This window comes from Canis lupus, chromosome 9 (assembly GCF_048164855.1).
Source record: "Canis lupus baileyi chromosome 9, mCanLup2.hap1, whole genome shotgun sequence".
Classification (NCBI taxonomy): Eukaryota; Metazoa; Chordata; class Mammalia; order Carnivora; family Canidae; genus Canis; species Canis lupus.
This window is the reverse complement of record NC_132846.1, coordinates 64,520,746-64,535,409: the sequence shown is the minus strand read 5'-3', so window position 1 is coordinate 64,535,409 and position 14,664 is coordinate 64,520,746. Positions and strand designations below refer to the sequence as shown.

At 57.3% G+C, this 14,664-nt stretch overlaps 1 long non-coding RNA gene across 9 annotated transcripts; it reads left to right on the top strand.

Moving 5' to 3' along the window:
- The first annotated feature begins 19 nt into the window (after positions 1-19).
- LOC140640420 (uncharacterized) lies at positions 20-10,408 on the top strand. Of its 9 annotated transcripts, XR_012037152.1 has the most exons (9): positions 20-186; positions 996-1,036; positions 1,336-1,448; positions 2,026-2,497; positions 5,749-5,842; positions 6,298-6,464; positions 6,958-7,097; positions 7,456-7,664; positions 8,204-10,408. It is a non-coding gene; the product is annotated as an uncharacterized lncRNA (long non-coding RNA). The 9 variants fall into 9 exon arrangements; XR_012037153.1 differs by lacking the exon at positions 6,298-6,464 and having other exon boundaries at positions 21-186; XR_012037149.1 differs by lacking the exon at positions 2,026-2,497 and having other exon boundaries at positions 31-186.
- Positions 10,409-14,664: the final 4,256 nt, after the last annotated feature.

The following is a 14,664-nucleotide window of genomic DNA, read 5'->3' as shown; positions in this document are numbered from 1 at the left end:
CCTGGCCTCCGTCCTTGTGACGTGTCCATTACAGGATCTGTCTGCGGGTGGAGGGCCACCTCTCTGTGGCCTATCCCTGGCCTCCCTGGTTCAGTTCCCAAGGACAAGGGGCAAAGGCATCAATGACCCTAGGGGAGACTCAGGCTATTTTTGACCTTTCTTTCAGGCTGGTCAACTATAGGCAAGGTAGGGAGCTTTTTTTTTAAGATTTTATTTATTCATTTGAGGGGGGGAGCACTTGAGTGGGGTGTGGGGGCAGAGGGAGAGGGAGAAGTGAACTCCCTGATGAGCTGGGAGCCTAACAGGGGACTTGATCCCAGGACCCCAGGATCCTGACCTGAATCAAAAGCAGACACTTGACCAACTGAGCCACCCAGGTGCCCTGGTAGAGGTCCCCACTGTGTGGGCTGCCCACATCCCACTGGCATGTCCCAGGACTGTCCCTTTTGCCTCCTTCTACCTGATTGTGGGTGGCTGCAGCGCATGCCCTTCCCCAGCTAGGACACCCAGCAACCCATAAAGGCTCAGCTCAGCCCATGGCTAGAACCATATCCGGCCCAGGGCAGGGGGCAGAGCAAGGTGAAGGAAGCTTCAGGTCCTCAACTTGGGACCTGCCCTTGCCTTATGGCTCGGCCCCATCCCCTGCTGGGTCTGTGGCATTTGGGGGAGCTGCCCACCCCCTGATGCCCCAACTATAAGCTGTCCAGGCTCCCCCCCCAGAAAGGCCCCCATTCAGTCAGGGCCCTACAGAGGGCAGCCTGGGGAGTCATTGCTTGAGGCAGGGGTTTCACTGGGAAGAAGGCTGGGGCAGAGAGGGACCAGGGTGAGGGCAAAGGAGGAGGGAGGAGTCTGGACAGGGGCTGGGGTCATAGGTGAAAGGGCACCGGGTAGGGGCAGGGATTGGGGCCGATGCAGCGGCACACAGGCCCCGCCGGCCCAGGAGTCCCCGAGCAGGTCTCAAGGGAGCTGTGTCTGTCTGTTGTCCATGGTTCTAGAGCCTCTCAAACTTCTGATGAGCATCAACGGAGAGACGAAGGTGAGCGGGGCCTGGTTCTGGCCTTGGCTTCACGCAGGGGAAATCCTGGTCATAGGCACAGAGGTCTGGGGTCTGGGCTTGCCCGGAGAGTCAGCAGAACCAGCTTCCCTACCCCCAAGAATCCGGGCCTTAGAGAAGGCAGCCAGTTGGCTGAGCCTGGTCATGTGCCCGCCCCCTGGCTTGACCGACAGTCACATCTTAGGTGCTGCCCTGGGGGCTGGAAGTTGCCCAGAGCAAACCCCAGGCGGTGGATGGCGGGAGGCTGGGAAATGGGTGCTGAGCAGGTGCTTGGCTCACAGAGGCTCAGGGAAGCCCAGGGAGCTTGGACTTTATCCTGAAGACGACAAACAGCTGAAGGAAGGAGGGGCACGGTCAGATGGGCGTTCTGGAGGCAACTCCGGGCTCAGTGGAGGTGAGACTAACATCTGTCAGGACACTCCTAAGGCTTTCCGTGCAGGGCCTAATGTCATGTGGCATGCCACGAGGCCCGAGCTGTTCTTTCACAGTGGGGAAACTGAGGCCCAAGAGACACCTGCCCACCACCTCGCTGTTGGGAAATTGCTGAGCTAGGAAGGCAGGACTCCAGAGAGTCTGGGAGGTTGGGTTGCTGGGACTTGGATACCGATCCAGTGGGGATCCCCCAAGCCAGGACATGGGGCGAGGGGGGCTGCTCCCAGAGGGACGGGACCCCATTAACTCTCTCTGGGCGCCATGCCTTCACTTGTGAGGGTGACAATTGCCCTCCCCTGGCCCTAAGCAGATGCAGGAGCTGCCTGGCCACCTCATCTCTCCCCCAGCTCAGAAACCCTTAGGACCGCTCACTTAAGGCTCTAAACTACTTGACCAAAGATGGCCACAGGCAGGGGGTTGTGGGTTTGATGGAACAATTTGCTTCCCGTAAGGATTTTATTTTTGGCCTCAAATGTCCCACACCCACACGAGGCTGGGAGACAGACTGCCGGGGCTCTGGAAACCTCTCTCCCTGTCAGGCCCCAAAGAGCGACTCTGCCATGATGACCAGGGAGTGAAAACTATCATGGATTTACCGCTGCCTGGTGCTTTGCTGGGAGCCTCTCACTTCTCAGAAAGATCCTCCAAGGGGGCACCTGGGTGGCTTAGTGGTTGAGCATCTGCCTTGGGCTCGGATCGTGATCCTAGGGTCCTGGGATCGAGTCCCACATCGGGCTCCCTGCATGGAGCCTGCTTCTCCCTCTGCCTGTGTCTCTGCCTCTCTCTCTGTGTCCCTCATGAATAAGTAAATAAAATCTAAAAAAAAAAAAAAAAAAAAAAAGATCATCCAAGGCACTAGCAGTATGGCTCCATTTTGCAGAGGCCAACACTGAGGTCTCTGAGGCAAAGGAACTTGCCCAGGCTCATGGCTAATACCTGGTGGCAGGGCTGGCTACATGATTCATGGAGCCTAGTGCGACCTGAAAGGGACGGGCTCCTTATTTTAAAAAAGTAAGAACTTCAAGACAGCAGCGGTGGAACACAAAACCAGGGGTGGGCTCTTCTGAGCGCGGCCCGTGCGTAGGCGCTCGGCGACAATTTGAACTCATGTCTCGAGATTCCAGCACCTGTTAGTTAACTCCACCCCCAGCCTGCCTCAGCCTCTGCTGGGCTCTGGCTCTTCCTCTTCTCCTCCCCACCTCTACGCTCACCCACAGGCTGCAGACCCCACTGTTCCCTGATTAGGGGCAGATTCATGGTGCTGCAAGGAACTTTAAACCAGAAAAGAGGATCAAGGTGGAGAAAGGCAGGGACCCCCCACACACACCTCCTCTCTCCCCTGTGCTGTAGGGAGGAAAATCCAAGACAAGGCTGTCTGTACAGATAGCTGACGACCTTGGGACTGGGGGTGCGCATTATGGGCAGAACCACAGTTAAATGGCAATAGAACCCCATTTTTAAGGCCTTAACAAGGACTCCTGCGGCTGGAATTTGACCCCAGGGCTTGAGTCTCCCAGGGCAGCCAAAGGGATGGCCAGATCAGGCCTCCCGCCCAGAATTCCAACCCTGCCTGCCCTATAGCCCCAAATGCCCCCAGTAGGGACAAGACCAGCCCTTGCCCAGCCGTGCATGGGTGATGCTCAGGATGCAGACTGAGGCTGTGCAGCCAAGCAGGGCTACCACCTGTGTGGCCTTAGGAAAAGCACACAACCTCTCGGAGCCTCTGGTTTAAATGTAAAGTGCAGAGTCGCCTTGGGGTTGAGCATCTGACTCTTGATTTCAGCTCAGATCATGATCTCAGGGTCCTGAGATTGAGCCCCACCTTGGGCTCCACGCTTAGCATGGAGTCTGCTTGAGATTCTCTCTCTCTCTCTTCCTTGACTCTCCCCTCCTCCACCGTTGTGCCCTCACTCTCAAAATAAATAAATAAAATCTTTAAAAATAAATAAATAAATAAGGGCAGCCCGGGTGGCTCAGCAGTTTAGCACCACCTTCGGCCCAGGGCGTGATCCTGGAGACCTGGGATCGAGTCCCACGTCGGGCTCCCTGCATGGAGCCTGCTTCTCCCTCTGCCTGTGTCTCTGCCTCTCTCTCTCTCTCTCTCTCTGTCTCTCATGAATAAATAAATAAATACAATCTTTAAAAAAAATAAATGTAAAGTGGAGATAATTATAGTACCTAGAATGAAATGACATCATCTACATCGAACAGTTGGCATCATCTCATTTTTGTCAAAACAACCTATGTGTGTGTGCATGGAAGAAAGTCTAGGAGGGTATAGATAAGATTTTTAGGGCTTATTTTAGGGGTAGGAGGTGAGGGGAAATTTTTCTATGACCGTAACTCTGAGAACAGCAAGCAGCACAGTGCCTGCACAGCACATAGTAGGTGTTCAATCAGCCTTAGTTTGGCTCCTGTCCTTCCCTTCTCACTGCCTCCAGGTTGTGACAATGGTGGCGACCCCCTAGCACAGGAGTCTTTTCTAAGAGCCTTGGGGCCGGGGTTGGCTGGCAAAGTGGCTTCAGGGAAGCTGTGGAGTGTGCGTGAACCTGCGTGGCTGTAGGGGTGGAGCAAGGAAGACAAGCGTGGCCTATTGGTTTTGCCTGAATTTTGCTAAGACCTGGCTCTGCTCAGTGTCCCACTCCCCTACTGAGACAGGGTCTCCGAGATGTATTCCTATCCCCGGCCTCCCACCCGAGGTACTGAGGAGAGAAAAAAACAGAGTAGCCCAGGGCCCAGGAAGCAGTGCTATGACGGCTCCTCCTCTGAGGCCCCCAGCCCGGCTTCCGCCCTCCTGCTTGCCCAGCACCAGGGCAGAACCCAGGTCCCTGAGTGGGTCGGTCACCCCCAGCAGGTCCTGGGACCCCCCTGACACCGTCTCTGGGGCAGCTCTCTGAAGGCTGGGCCCTCTGAGGAGGGAGGACGCAGACCCTGGCCGTGGCCCCTGGGTACCCAGGGGAGGCTGGACCTTCCAATGTCTGTGATGCTGACACCCGGCTCCCCTCACTCCCACCTGCAGCATCTTGGAGGAACCGCCCTCCCGAGAAGAGGTGTGGGGAGGGGCTGCTTGGCCTCAGGCACCTGGCTCTGCCGGGCAGCCAGGGATGTCCTTAGCTTGTCCTCTCAGCCCCCAGCAAGAATCTTCATGGCAACGCAGGGAAACACTGAGGCGCAGGGGACGGAGTAGGCCTGGGGCCCGCAGACCCGGATCCAGTCACACCTCCACGTCCCTGGAGCGCCACTGGCCGGGCCATCTCCCTGCTCTGAGCTTCGGTGATGAGGGTCCTGTCAGCAAGGCTTATCGGATCTGCCTCCAGAATCATTTGAACCCATCCGCTGGCCCACCCTGGTCCACACCCTCCTCTCTCCAACGTGGATGGACACACAGGCCTTCCTTGCAGGCCATCCCGGGGCTCTGTCCCCTGCAGGCCATTCTCCACCCAGTAGAGGGCGCCCCTCCAAAGGCAAACCTAACCTCCCCATTTCTCTGCTCCAAACCAGCGCTATGCAGGCAAAAGTTTAACTCTGAGCCTCCCAGGGGGCAAAGCTGGACATTTGCTTGCCAATTTCCATGGTGTAAACTACTCCCTCCACCGCTGATTTTAAGCTGCGAATAGTTAACGGTCCTGCTTGCAAGAGTCCTGAGGATTTAACAGGTGGCTCTCCAGCTGCTACGGGTTGGTTTAAAGCTACCACTGCTTTAAAGTCCTCCAGGGTCACCTGGGTGGTGCAGTTGGTTAAGCATCTGGCTCTTGGTTTCGGCTCAGGTCATGATCTCAGGATCAAGCCCTGCGTCAGGCTCCACGCTCAGCAGAGTCTGCTTAAGTGCCCCTCTCTCCCTCTGTGCCTCTCCCCACCCACACACACTCTCTAAAATAAATATTTTTTTTTCTTTTAAAGGATTTTTATTTAGCTCTGAGAGACACAGAGAGAGGCAGAGACATAGGCAGAGGGAGAAGCAGGCTCCAAGGGGGGAGCCTGATCTGGGACTTGATCCCAGGTCTCCAGGATCATGCCCTGGGCTGAAGGCAGGTGCTAATCCGCTGGGCCACCAGGGCTGCCCAATAAATATTTAAAAAAAAAAAAAATCCTCCAACAACTACAAATAAACTTCAAACCTTGGCTGACCAGGTCCTAAATGGTCCCCTGTGGCCATTCCTCCCACATTGGACTCACCCCAGGGCCTTTGCACCTGTGGTTCTCTCTGCCCAGAGCGCTGATCTCCTAGCCCTTGAGAGTGCTTTCTCCTCCTTGCCTTTCAGATCTAGCTCAGGTGCCACCATCTCACAGTGACCTTCCCTGACTGTGTCGAACAACCCTGACTCCGGTGGACCTCTGGTCTCCCCCTCACTCTTGGTAAGTTCGATTTTAGTTCTCATTACTCTGGATCGTCTGTCCTGGAGTGTGATGTCCATGGGGGCTAGGACTGGTGGGAAAGTGTCCCCGCTGGAGCCTCAGGCTCTAGAGGAGTAGTACTGGACACCCGGCAGGCACTCAGGAGACCTGTGGGTATAAGTAGAGCTCCCCACTAACCACCTGCAGAGCCCTCAGGGAGTCACTTAATGTCCTGGAGCCTTGGTTTCCTCATCTACAAGTGGGGACAGCAGTACCTAAGTGACACAGCTATTAGGGTCTGAAGATGGCTGAGTGGAAGGCACTTGGTACAGGGTCTGTTATTATCAGGGCCTCAAAAAGAGAGTGGCCTCCTCACTTGCATCTATCTGACGACAAGCAGCTCATCCCCTCCCAAGGTAGCCCTGTCCACCTCTGGGCCACTCTGACCACCAGAACATCCGCTCTTCCTTATGCAGAATGCACACATGTGTGCCCCACAGCGTCCTTCCTTTGGTCCTGCTTCAGCCGCTCCCCACACAGTCCCTTGGCTCTTACAACCACGTTAACAACATTGGAGGACAGATGGAGCCGGTTGTCAGGAGCCTGAAGGAAGGCCCCAGCTCTGCTCTACGCGTGACCTTGGGCAAGTCCCTTAACTTCGCTGAGCCTCTGTAAAATGGGGTTACCAATGGTACCGACCTCATAGGTACTTGTGGGAACTAAATAAGCCGGTAGACACACAAGCTTAGCACGTAGAAGGTGCTCAAACACCAGCTGCCACTACTGTCACTCTGCCTGGGGCCCGGCCACTCCCACATCTGGCCTCTGTGCTACTCGGGGCCACAGCCATTTCTGGTGAAGGCCAGGCCCTCTCTTGAATGCGCTACAGCCAAGCTGGAAAAAGGCGCCAGCCTGTTTGGGTCACCCACCCCATCTTCACCCCCAGCCATCAGAGCTGACCCTCCCTGTGGACAAGACCCAGTGCTTTCCAAAGTCCCCCCAGGGGGTTACCTGACCCCAGGGCAGTGACTCCATTTGCTGAGCTTGGGAGTCAAGGCCCTAAGCCTCTGTGCCACGAGCTGCCTTGGAATGGGGATACTGAGTGTCCCCGTCTGGGGCGTATCTTTTTTTTTAAGGGAGTCTTGATGTTCATAAAAGTGCTGACGGTGGTGGAGGAAGGGGAACATGGTGCAGGAGACCAAGCAGGAGCAGCAGCGAGAGAGGAGGAGGTGGCGGCCAGGACAGTGCCACGACCTGAAAGCAAGGAAGAAAGGGGGTAGGTGGGGAGGGAAGGGGGAGACCAGATGGTGCTCTGGGCCCACAGCCCAGTGCTGGGACTGTGACTATGATGGGGTACCCCCTCGTAATTTTGCAGACGTAACTAAGACTATGATCGGTGGCCCTTGAGACAGGGGAGGCTCCTCAGGGGATCCCATCTAATCACAGGAGCCCTGGAAAGCTTCTCGGGCCCCTAGAGGAAGATCCCGAGAGATTTGCCGTAGGAGACAGATTCAAAGTGAGGGAGGTCCTCACTGGCTGAGATGGAGGGGTCATGGAGCAAAGACCAGGGAGCCCGGAGAAGTCCCGGGCCAACAGGTGACAAGCAGATGGGACCTCAGTCCTGTGGTTTCCAGGAACCGACTCTGCCAGCAACCTGAACAACCCTGGAAGCAGGTTCTTCCCCAGCCGCGCCAGACAAGAGCCTGGGCCTTGAGTTCAGCCCTGGGAGATGCCGAGAACCCCAACTTCTGAACTACGGAACCTCTGGACTGGACAGGAAACATCATACGAATTTGAGGCTGGATTGAGGGGCATTCAGGACCTCCCAGGCATGAGGAGGAAGGTCAGTGTGGGTTTCAAGGCCGTCATTCAACCTACCAATTCCAGGCATCCCAAAGCCTGGAGAGCGTTTCCAGATGAAATCCCGGGGGCTTCCGAGGAGGGCCATCCATGAGCCCCGCTGAGCACGCTGGGGCCCTGGGAGCTTCTGGATGCACAGAGGCACCTCATTTGAGCAGCGCTTTCCCGGGGCAGGGGCTGGTGCGGGGCTGGGCAGCGGGTCCCCAGGCCTTGAGAGGCCTTCCCAGTACCGGGCGTCCTCGGGCATCACGAACGCAGCCCGCAGTTCTCAGACAGCCTGTGCCTCCCAGCCCTGAGGCTGCCAACCCCTCTGACCCGGGAACAGGGTGGCTGGGCCTTGGCCAAGGTCGGAGGACCAGCTGGCCATTTTTGAGGACAGACAGTCTGACCCCAGAGTGGGGCCAGGACTCGGGGCTCGGACTTAGGGCGGGTGCCACTAATCCACGTGCTCATTGAGACTCCTGCTCCCCTCAGGAGCCTCTCCTACCCCGTACTTCACAGTTTACAAATGCTTTTTTGCAGCAACATGTCACGGAGGTGCAGGCGCGCAGGAGCCCACGCTCAAGGATGCTTAGTCTCGTGCTCTGCTGTTGCTGCCTTGCAATCTTGATGACTCTGAACACAGGGCTTGCATTTTCATTTTGCACCAGGCAATATACGGAGGCACCCAGCTATCTCCCCTAGCCAGAATCTCAGCAGAGAGGCGGTGAGCACACCCATGTTCCCGGCGGAATCTGGGGCGCCTCCAACACGGGGACCTGGCTGGAATGCACGCCGTCCCAGCCGCAGGCAAGGCTCTGGTGAGATGCTCTGTTGCAGAGGAACACAACTTGCCCTCCAAGCAGTTCTATCTACTTTTCAGACCCCACCCACCTGTTTTCCTAAAAAGCAGCCACAGCACGGAGCTGTTAAGTACCTGTGAGCCATGGGGGTGGGGTGGGGGGGCTCAGCGGTGTCCTCAGAGTCCAGCACACTCAAGGCCACATGTTCAGTGGGTGCCCCGGGAGTGTCATTAAGTGAAAACAGAACATAGACTGGACTCAGAAGAGATGACGTTCTTGCCCAAGGCCACGAGCCAGGAAGCAGCCTACCTGGGTCAGCGGACTCCGAGTCAAGTGCTCACCCCTTGGCCACACCATGTCTGGGAGCCAGGGGACCAGGGTGCAGGTGATGGACAAGGCTGCAGGTTGGGAGCCGACCACTGCCTGTCCCGTCCAGGGGCCACTTGAGTGGAAATGGCCCTTGTAAACTGGCGGAGGTTGCAGACACGGTGGGTACCCTGCTTGGGCCCCCCTCTCTGGCCACTCCATACACGCCTTGACCCTCCTTTTCTGTTTTGCTCCCCTTCCCCCCCTGCCCCCGGCCAGGTTTTGTGCCCTCCCTCCCCACATACACCGTGTAAACTCGAAACCTAGTTGGCACCAGGGGGATCCAAAGGAAGAACCACGGCCTCATTTCTTTGGGGCTACCTTCTCCTGGGGCCTCCCTGCAGCCCCCCCACCCTGGTGTTGTCAGTTGTATGGTTTCCCGGGGCCAGGAAGTGGGGGGCCGAGGCCGCTGGCTATCACAGAAACTGTTTCCCCTTCCTCCTGGGAACAGAGCCAGAAAACATTTCCCAGCCCGGCTGAAGTGACAAGAGGCCGGGGACCGAGGGCTAGAGGACAGCACGTGAGGAGGAGTGTCTGACACTTCCAGGTCCAGGGGTAGAATGTTCCATGTGTCACTTTTCATGCCATCTCTGCTTGCATCTCAGTGCGCATGCGGCGGGGACGCGTGGTGGCCGGGCCACCTGCAGACACGGGTCTGTGGGTCCCTGGGTCCCTGAACCACCTCTGGGCAGAGAGCCGCATGTCGATGAAGAGTAGCGGCTGCGTGTGGATTTTCAAGAGCAGGGAACACACTATTGTGTGTGAGCCTTTGTGTGTTTTGGGATATGTTACGGCAACAACTATTGACTAATTCAGAGGACGAGAGGCTAGGCCTGGGAGGTGGGCCCTGACCCTGTCTTTCGCTGTCTGAGGGCCATGAGCAAGTCCTTAATTTAATTTCTAGGGAGCTGAGGCCCAGAATCACAGAAAGGGCGTTCAAATCCTGATTCCAAACCCACTCGACAGTTTGCAGGAGGACTCCAGGTCTTTCTAACGGCTTCTCTCCCTCCAAATGTCCTTGTCCCGGTTGCCAACCTCCTTGGGGCTCTGCTGTGACCTCAAAGTTGCTGAGAATCGGGCTGTGTCACTGCTAATGGCCAGGACCTGCTCTTGGGAGCAAGGACCTGGATGCCTCTCTGTGCTCCTGAGGATGTTTTAGGGGCTGATGCCAGCAAGTGGGGAGATGTCTGGGTCGATCTCATCTTTAGGCTACATTCTGGTCCCCAGGGCAGCCTCCCACTGCCCCAACTTGACAAAGAAGCAGCCCCTAGTCCCGTCTCTGCATGGTAGGGTCTAAGGGGTGCAGACTCACTTATTCCTCTAGTTGGGGGGCTAGAAATGCCCCCTTGACCTGAGGGACATGTTAGTGTACCAATCAGGGGGCCCTACAAGTAGGATTTTTTGGAAAGAAAAAGACAAGATGTACATACAGCTCGATACGAATTTCTGATAAACAGCAAGGAATTGTGTAGCGTAAGTGTGTCCCACGCCGCATTTAGGACATACTCCTGCTAAAAGTATTTGTTGGGAGTGAATGGGTGACGGGCACTGGGTGTTATTCTGTATGTTAGTAAATTGAACACCAATAAAAAATAAATTAAAAAAATAAATAAATAAATAAATAAATAAAAAATAAAAATAAAAGTATTTGTTGCTTATGTGAAACTCAAAGGGAAGCTGATGACCCCAACTGCAAAACTCCGCAGGCACAAGTGTAAGATAAGTAAAGAGAAGGGAAAAAAAAAAAAAGTAAAGAGAAGGAATCCACTGGTGAGGTGTGTGCAGCGTCAAGGACACCAGGACAGAGCAAGGCACCCGGAGTCCAGCTCGACAGGTGCCGCATCCTGCAGGGACAGGATGGAGTCCCTGTCAGAACCGTGGTGCCAAGCGGGGGGGCGGGGGGTGGGCTGGAGAAATGATTACCCTGCGCTCTGTCTCTTGTCCTGCCCACGTGGCCTCCCACTGGCTGGACTCAGTCAAAAGCCAGAGGGCAAGGACGCTTGGGCAGAGCTGCCAGCCTGCCGGGCACGGAGCTGGGCACAGGAGGCAGAGCAGACCTGACCGCAACCGAGGAAGCCAGCTCAGTCTAGAAAAGGCAACTAGGGTTTCTTAATCTCCCTTGGGCTTTGTCCCCTTGATGATGTTTTCAGAGGCCACTCCTTGCCAAGATGGGCAGGGACAGGGACAGAGTCACAGATACCACACACGGGCCCCAATCCTCCCTCAAGAAGCTCTGTTAAGAGTCCGGCAAGAGGCGCAGAGTGGAGGCCGAGCACATGTGGCCAGATGTCCGCGGGGCCTCTCAGCTGCATGGCGTGGCCGTGACTGGCTCCAAGCTCATGGGATGCTCGGGACCCTTGCATCCAAACCCTCCCCTGAGATTTCTACCAACTGTGGGGCCCGTGCTCTCCCACCGTCCAAGCCCCCTGCCATCTCCACCTGACTGGACCCTGCCCCCAGCAGACCCAGCACCGTCCCTCCGGGAGCCCAGCTGGCCCTCCTGGGAAGTGCAGGCGGGTGGAGGGGCACCTGTGCAGGCTGGTCCTGCACACCACCTGTTCCTGTGGCCCTCCTGCCTCCACCCTAATTCTCCACTCTGTCCTGCAGAGGTCCCCTTCCTCCTCCTCCCCCTCCTCCCCCTCCTCCTCCTCCTCCTCCCCTCCCTTCTCCGAAGGTCCGAAGGCTGGAGTCACTTCCACCCCACACTTGTACCCAGATATTTCCCAACAAAGACAGCTGGCTCCCTGTCCCCCCATCTCTCCCTCTCTCACTCCCTGCATCCCTCCCCCTCCCTCCTTTCTCAGCCCCCACCCCCCCATCCCCCATTGCCTTGTACTGGGCTGTAGAAATGAAAGGAAAGACACTCATTCTGCACCGCTTCCCCGACCTGCTCTTGCCAAGTGAGGGTAAAACGAAAAAGCACCCCTCCACGAGCTAGAAGTGGGGGCCCCCTAGATGTGGGGCGGCCGGCATCTGGATCTTGGTCTTCCCAGCCCACAGAATTCTGGAACCCATGGCAACCCTGCCTCCAACGTGCGGACCGACAGTGACAGGCTTTAAGGAGCAGCTGGCGACCTGGGAGCCGGGGCACTGAGCCGCCCGCCAGCCTGTGCGCTGACCTCGGGCTGATACATGAGCCAGCGGGAAAGGTCTGTCTTTTGTAGGCAGAACAAAACAAAACAAAACCCCAAACCCCCACTTCCACTTGTCTCTCCCCTGCCCCCCATACAGTCCAAGCCCTTGGCATGACTCACAAAGCTCTCCTGCTCCAGCCCTGCCAACGCCTCGAGCCCACGCTCGCCCTCTCCCACAGTCCGCACTGTGGCCATTTCCGTCTCCCGTGGTGGCCAAGCTGGCCACGGGCTTCAGTGCCACAGGCCTTGGCTCAAGTGGTCCCCTCCGCCTGGGTGCCGGGCACCCACCTGGGCACTGCATACGCTTCATCTGCCAAGAGTCAGGACAAGAGGCATGGCCTTTGTTGGAAGGCCTCCCTTACCCCCTCCTCCCTGCCCCACCCCTCCTCCACTCCTCCTCCTTGATCCATCCCTCCTCCCACCCCTCTTCCCTGCCCCATCCCTCCTCCCTGATCCACCCCTCTTCCCACCCTTCTTCCCTGATCCATCCCTCTTCCCACCCCTCTTCCCTGCCCCACCCCTCCTCCACTCTTCTTCCCTGATCCATCCCTCTTCCCATCCCTCCTCCCTGATCCATCCCTCTTCCCACTCTTCCTCCCTGATCCATCCTTCTTCCCATCCCTCCTCCCTGATCCATCCCTCCTCCCACCCCTCCTCCTGGCCTCATCCTTCCTCCCTGATCCATCCCTCTTCCTACCCCTCCTCCCTGCCCCACCCCTCCTCCACTCTTCTTCCCTGATCCATCCTTCTTCCCACTCTTCCTCCCTGATCCATCCCTCTTCCCATCCTTCCTCCTTGCCCCATCCCTCCTCCCTGATCCACCCCTCTTCCCACCCTTCCTCCCTGATGCATGCCTCCTCTCACCTCTCCTCCCTGCCCCCATTCCTCTTCCACTCCTCTTCCTTGATCCATCCCTCTTCCTACCCCTCCTCCTGGCCCCATCCCTCCTCCCTGATCCCATCTTTCCCCTCACTCCTCCTCCCTGCCCCTCCCCCTCCCCCACTGCTTCTCCCTGACCCCACTCATCCTTCTACCTCTCCTCCTTGCCCGGCCTCTTCCCCCCACTCCTCCTCTCCACCCCCTGCCCCGTCTTTGAGTCTGTGCCTCCCAACAGGTAGGGCTTGTACATCCCAGCAGCTGACCCTGCTTCTGGCTCTTAGTAGGGCTTGTGGCATTTAATTTGTGCCTTGAGGATGGAAATAGGAGTCACAGTTACTAAGCACTTGCCTTGGGCAGCCACTGTCCTAGGCTTTCTTGGTGAGTCACTCATGTCAGCCTTCTGCCCCCGGAAGAAGGTTCTAGTAATGACTCCCAAGGGACAAGTGAGAAGGGCCTGCTGGGAGAAGGGGAAATCGGCTGCCTCGTGTGCATGACGCTCAGCGGGGCCTCCAGAGCACCACCCGCATCGCCCGCACTCCTGCTCTGCCCCCAGCCAACGGGCGTTCAATCCGAGAGGGTCCAGGGGCCCGAGTGTGCCAACAGGTGGGGCGAGGCTGAGGGCATCGATCGAGGAGAGCGGCCGAGGAAGGTGTGCGAGGCTGGTCACTGGGGCCTCAGAGGCCCCATCAAGACAACCGAGCAACAGGCATGAACTGGGGCCTGTTTAGATCCTTCGGGATCTGCCTTTCTCCCAGGGGGAGCCGGCCAGAGGAGCCCGGCCGGCCGTGGGCACCGTAGCCCGCAGAAGATTCTCTGCTGGGGCGCAAAGCACAAGACACCCGATCCTGTCGGGCCAGGCTCTGCCGTTAAATATAGGCCCAGGGGCCCCGAGGGAAGGGCCAGCTGGCCGCCTGCAGGGGCCACAGAGCAGGCCCTGCGTCAACAGAGAAGTCGGCTCCGGGCCCAGGCGGCCAGCGCTGGCGGTGCCCTGTAGCTGAGGCCGCCCCCACCCCGGCGGCCGTGGGGTGTGCCTGGTCACACGCTCTGCAGGGGCCAGGCCAGGAGCTATGACAGTGCAGTTTGGGGCCGATGCTGGCCGGCATCAGGGGTGCCAGGGAAACCAGGAAGTAGGGGACAAAGGGAGAGAGAGAGAGAGAGAGAGAGAGAGAGGAATTTTGAAAATCTGAACCCTGTACTGAGTGACTGTGGGAATGTGTCTTAAAGTCTCTGAGCCTCCACCTACTTAGCTGTGAAATGGGGACGGTCACCCCCCAACCAGGGTGTGCGACAACTCACACCCTCCTTCCCAGGGTCTGCTCAAGCCAGGGGTCCCCAGGGGATCTGGGGGCGGGGTCACGTCCAACACCGTGAGTGTGCATGAGTGGGAATGTGCCTTTGTGCAAAGACCAGCAGCAAACACATTAACTAAACTCCGGCCAACAGCCGTCATTGGAAATTACGTGCGACGAGAGGAATCCCAGGACTCAGAGACCTTCCAAAATCATTCTTATCCCGGTTTTTATTCCTGTTTTGAAAATCCGAATGTAGGCTTGATTTGAATTCCAAGTGACAAGTAGAAATCTTGATCCCAGAGAACAAAGATAACATGGGTGCACCGACTTGTCGCTGCCCATTCTGGTTTCACAGACCGTCCAGAGTTGGGAGGGGCCTGTAGCTTAACAGCACCTTTTCTCCCATTAGGGTTCCAGAGAGGGGAACGATTTGTGTAGGGTCACACAGAACTTTCCAGAAGAGCCAAGCCCAGCATGCTGGTGGCTAGGTCTGAGCTCTTTTCACTGTGTCGGGTGCCTCTCGCCCCACA